The following is a 6,124-nucleotide window of genomic DNA, read 5'->3' as shown; positions in this document are numbered from 1 at the left end:
CAGGTGAGCTTAATTACAGGAAGCAGGAAGAGAGAGAAAAAAACCTGAACCTAATCAGCGGGCTGAGAAAGGGGCAATATCAGTTTTTAAGCTCCATCAAAGAAACCTCAGGAAACTCTATAGCGACTCTTTGCACCAATGTGTCACATCTTTATGAATATAAAACTCTGAAATCTCAACTTAAAAACCTTTGCTCTGAATTTTAAGAATATTCACTAAAAAAGCGACAAAATCCCCAAAGCCCAGCGGTCTAGCTCAGTGTTTCCCAACCCTGGTCCTCAGCAACGCTGTCCTGCATGTTTTCCCTGTTGCTCTGCCTTTGCACACCTGACTCAGCTCAACCTCGGCCTCTGCAGAAGGCTGACGATGACAGTCATCAAAGGTAGGTATGATTGAATAAATACAGGACTGTGTTCCCTAAAGGGAGTAGATTTGGGTTTATACTTAGTTAGCTACAATGCAAAAAAATCAAAATCTCACCAAGTATTTTTGTCTAATTTGTAGTTGTATGATCCTATGTACGTTTGTTCTGTATAAATAAGTAAAAATGTCAACAAAATGAGATTTTCTGATGAACAGAAAATCCTATGACACATCTGAAATGTGGCCTCTTTTTTCCACACAGACATCCAAGAGGGATGGTGGTTATTTGAAAAACATCCCTTCAGGAATCTGCAGTGTCACAACTACAACTATTGACATTTTGACCCATCCTAACAAACCTTACATGGCCTCATGGTTTTAAACCATCCCAACAGCATCAGCCACTTGTGTTGTTGTACAAATACCTGTGTAAATATACTGTAAACAGTATACGAACATATGATAAAACTGTTGCAAACCCCTGTGATTTAGGCAAGGTGTATGCACGCATTAGTTCAGCATCTCTGCTGGTTCATCATTTAACAAAGAGAATACCAGTAAATCCATACAGAGGAAATATACAGGTGCTGTGGATATGAGTGGGTAGATAAGGCAGTTTGTTTGGTGCATTTCCCACATGCAGAGTAAGCGGGCGGCGCTCCTAAGCATCATTAACTGAAATGTGATGGCTTCATGAAGAACAATGACTGCAGTGTGTTGCAAATGCCAGCAAGTAGTAATCAAAGGACTGAGCGAGCATGGAAAAAGAAGGAAAAATCGCTGGACCGGAGCCTGGAAAAGAAGCTGTTTGGAGTTGCTGCTGGAAATTCTGGGATGGATGTTTGAACCTGCATGGTAGCGATAAGTGACACTTACCCCAACACGAGGAGCGGCCATTTACTGGCTGATATAAAAAAACAGCCTCGGCTCGTCCCGTCATCGCGGCTGAATGACAAAATGTTTTGGAGGTTTGGTGAAACCTGTGAGTGAGTTATGAGGGGCTCTGATCTGCAACCAGAAGACACACAACCACCATAACTCATGCTTGCCCGAACGTTGAAGAAATGGTCTCTATTTTAGGTCAGTGTGGTGTGTTCAGTACAGTGGACATAGAAATCAACAAGGATGAGTACCACTGGCCAGCTACTAATTGATTTCAATCCACAAGGTTACAACACAATTCAAATGAATATCAATGTGTCAATTTTTCATTCCAAATCCAGTTTTTGTGTTTAAATTTAAAGATGAAATGACGATTGAAAAGCATTCATTGCCAGAAAAAAACACAACAAAGGTAAAACATAAATTAAGAAAGCTATGGTACATTTTTTCAGTCATCTTGTCATGGTTTGGGTTTCTTTTCCTTAGTTTTTGCTTCTGTCTTTGTTCTGCCATGATTTGAGTTCTGTTTCCTGTTTTATTTTGAAGGTTTGTGTTAGTTTTGAGTTTTACTTCCCTGGTCCCAATCTCTCCTGATCATGTTCACCTGTGTCTTGTTAGGTCTGTCAGTTCCGGCTGATTCCCTGTGTTCCTGGTTACCCCGACAGTTGGTTTAACCTGGTTTTGCTCAGCAGTGCTTTTTGTTTGAGTATTGAAACCCCTTTGTGTTTGGAACCACCTGCCTCCTCGCCTCTCCATTTTGGGTCCTTCATCAACCTTCATATGACACATCCATGTATGTTTCATGCCAAAGCTTATTTGTCTCTCGGCTACAGAAGCCCCCTCCGCCTGATTGGAGGGGTGGCTTCCATGAAGTTTGGACATTTGTGTAAATGTTTAACAGAAACATTTGGGACCTTCTGGCATCTTAAATCATTTCTCATGCTTGAACCAATCGTGGTAATTATATTTTCTGCCGTGTTTGTAGAGTTTTGTTTGTGATTTTACTATGAAGTCACACAAAAAAGGCTTCCGGTTTGCTTGCAACTGGCCTCCGGGTGGAAACAGGCTGTCTGCAGTTGACAAATAGGCAAATCTGTATGGGGCAAACAGGTGGCCCACACAAATGATCAAGGTTGTAGACCGCTGGTGGCCCCTGAGTAAAAATGTTCATACATATTTCTCTTTGGCCATGCTGTCTGTGTTGTAAGTGTTCCCATTTATACAAGGAGCCCATTAGTGCTGTTCCGACAATAAGAGTGATAAGATTGGGTGTAGTTTGTGTGGGCATCTGGGCACTTGGGTATCACAGTGCTTGCAGCATTCTCAGGCAGTCAGTCAGGAGCCAGGACTTGCACCTTATTAACAACTAGAGTGTAGCATAAGGACTTCATACGAAACCATCAGCTGTACGTCCATTAGCCTTACGAATACTTCACGATACACTTACCACACGCACGACAATGATATGTTCCATTTTCATGATGTTTCTTAAGATGGTGGTAAGGGAACTGCAAGACACAGCTGCAGATCCTCTCTATGACCCTTAACTGATCCGGAAAACCTCAAACCCCCGTATGGGTGCATATAACCAAAGCTTTAATGGATTTGTGAGCATTGCTTTCTTTACTCTTATTTCATGAGAACCTTTACTGCAGCCTTTTCAATGCCGGAAGGAAAGACACAGATTCTTTTTTTTTAACTGAGATGGTAAATAAAAAGGCCCGGATGACACTTCCTCAGAGTATGGTCTGACATGTGAGACAGATCAATGCATAAGCCTTCATCTTTATGACCCATTTACGGTGGTTCTATCTGTCATTACTGACTGCAGACTGAAAGAAGACACAGCGACATAATCTAGTTCTAGCGTGAACGAGACCTGACGTCACAATTTAATGTTTTCTGTAATCTTCTGAAGCCACCCTCGAGTTTCATTTTTTTAAACTTTCCCTCATAAGCTGTTCCTTATCATAAATGAACAGCTGAACTACTGAGGTACAATTCACTGCTTTTTTGTTGGATTTTTTTAGACAGTAAAAGGTAAAGACGTTATTTACTTTGTAATTTACCTGCAGACTTACTTAGAAAGAACAAGAGTCACAAAAACCTCTTAGATTGAATCTAAAATACAATCTTGGATTTTAAAATTCCCATTCTTCCAACATGCTAAAAAAAGATATCAATAAAGCAGAAAAAGCTTTTAAAGAGAGGACAGAGTCAACAGTAAACAAAAGTAACTTAAGGAAATGAACAAAAAAAGAACTGGAACACAAAACTACAGAACAAACAATGTAGGCTTATGTTTTATGAACTTTATTACTCGGTTTTAAAGCTTTAGGTACAATTTGCCTGACGTTTTCTTCTATGTCAGGAAATTGTTGTCTGAATTTTGTGTCCAGAATCCAGTATTTTCATTCTAGTCAATCGGCTGAACAGACAAGAGAAGTTGCTGACAGACTCATAAATAAAGGGGCAATCAACATTAGACTTGTTTCCAAACTGGTCTTCAGGTGCACTCAGAGTGCTCTCTAACTGTTCTCAAAGCATTTTCAAACGTTTCTCAAAGTGTTTTCAAACAGTTTTCCAACTGATCTGTTCTCAAAGGATTTTTTTCTAGCTGTTTTCATTGTTCTCAAACTGTTCTCAAGTTCTCACTGCCTTTGTTGTCATTTATTCATTCATCTTCTTCAGTTTATTCCCTTTCGGGGTCACGGGGCTGCTGGAGCCTATCTGGGCCACTTGTGGGCGAAGGCAGGGGACAACCTGGACAGGTCGCCAGGTTGACTTTGTTGTATATTTCTTAAACAGAATTCAAACAAAAAACAATTGTGTTTATTTAGAACATAAATATTGTCTTTTTTTGTTTTGTATGGATTTTGTTCGTGGTAAATCTTGAGCTAAAGGTTTTAGTTCATTTTAAATTTGTGTTGTCTATGGAGACTCTCATTTATCCAGGTTGATTCCATCATAGTAGCAGGTTTAGGGGATGTCATCTGGACTTAGTTTTTAAAGTTAGAAGACGTTTCACCTCTTATCCTATCAATTATGATTTGACAAAGCCTCTTGGATAAGAGGTGAAACGTCTTCTAACTCCAGTCCAGATGACAGCCCCTAAACCTGCTACCATGATTAAATTTGTGTTGTTTTTTTCCAGAAAATGTCATTAAGTAGAGATCTTTGGAATGTAAACAGAAGAAATATTTATTAGTGATTCAAAAGATGTGCATGAATAAAGTGGATTGTCTGGTGGTTTTGGCTGTGGGCCAAAGACGTCTTGTGTTCTGTTAGGGTTTGCTCGGACCATCATTACATAAACCCCACAACCAGGACACTGATGGTGGTTGAGGGTCAGTCCAAGAGAAAGTATCGCTCCAGATGTAGAACGGGGTGGAGGGGGGCAGGCGAACCGTCTAGAATAGAGAAGGATAAATGACCATGAATTTAAAAAGGTGGGCTATTCAGCTGTTGGTTCAGAGTGAAGGCCTAGTTGAGATATGAAAACGTGGGCATATCTGATTTGATTAAAAACTACCACTGTGCTTCCGTACATCTGATCTCATTTAAATGTTTTCTTTGAAGTGAAGCTTTGAGGTTTTCTGTGAGGCTTTGCTTTTATATTCCTGGAGCTTTTTTTTAATCTTTCATGACCTTTTATATTGGTTATTAAATCCTCCCAATGAATAGCTGTGTTGACTGGATCTTTTAAAAAGCCCGAGCATTGGTTTGCTGTTTTTAGTGTCTGTAAAAAGAGCTTTTCCTTGTTTGCATGAGTCGTTGGTCATAATCACAAAAACACAATATTTGCAGCTCTGTCTGTCTGAAACGTTCCTGTTGATAACGTTTTACTGTGTTACCGCTGCATTCCCAATGGAAACCTGCGACATGCGATGCGATCCAGTGTAATAAAGCACAGATAGAGAGCTGGTGCTGCTGTGAAGATCAAGTTTCAAACTCGGGGAGTGGCTTTCCCTCTTTCATCCGCTGCGACTCCACCCTCACAGAGCTGCTTCTGCCTCTCAATCTCCATTGAGGAACTATGAATTTGATGCTGGGTAACCTTTTGTTTGCCTAAAACCCATGATTATGTGACCATGAGTCACTCCAGTCGGCCCACATGACCGGGTGGCTCTGCCTCCTCTCCTTCTAAGGACATAAATCAGCGGAGCTGCAGAGTTAATGAGAAGATTGAATCCCAGCATGAAGCAGTTATACTTTAAAGAATTCGTCTAGTTGACGTTTTTGAGGCTCTCAGAAGGAAAACACGTGATTTGGAGAACCAGCAGACTGAGATGTGTGAACTTTTCTTTTGCAGACAGTGAGTTGTGGAGTGTCAGGGAAACAAATGTGAGCATTTGAAACCGTTTTCATCTTGTGAAGACAAAAGTGAAGTACACAGGGTCTTGTCCCGGCACGGTTTTGTTGCTTTAGCCCAAAACGCAGCAGCAGGGCGTGTCGTGTTTGCTGTCGCACCAAAGAGAGGGATTTTAAGCCGTTCACTGTTTGAGCGGATCCCACCTGCTGAGTGAACATGTTTGACTCCGACATGAAGAAAAGGATCAGCCCCACTTTGCCACATAGCGGTAGAGTATCCAACACCTCCAGCTGGACTCTCAGCATTAAGGGTTGGAACCATCAATGGCTCCTGATTGCAGGTCCTCCAGGAGATAAATCAAATGTGGAGAACAAGTTTGTGTGCAACAGCAAAAGGAACTTTTGAGAGTTATTTCACGACAAACCGTTCTGTGCTGCACCACCCATAACGATACTGATAACCAGGAAGAAGGACCTGATTTTACCTTAAAATATCTGGTAAAATTAGTCAAATTTACATAATAAAATGCAGATTTTTAAAAACTCTATAAATACGGTGCAGCTGTGA

This window comes from Oryzias latipes, chromosome 7 (assembly GCF_053564925.1).
Source record: "Oryzias latipes strain Hd-rR chromosome 7, Olatipes_Hd-rR_3.1".
Classification (NCBI taxonomy): Eukaryota; Metazoa; Chordata; class Actinopteri; order Beloniformes; family Adrianichthyidae; genus Oryzias; species Oryzias latipes.
The sequence above is the reverse complement of the archived record's forward strand: the minus strand, read 5'-3'. Positions refer to the sequence as shown.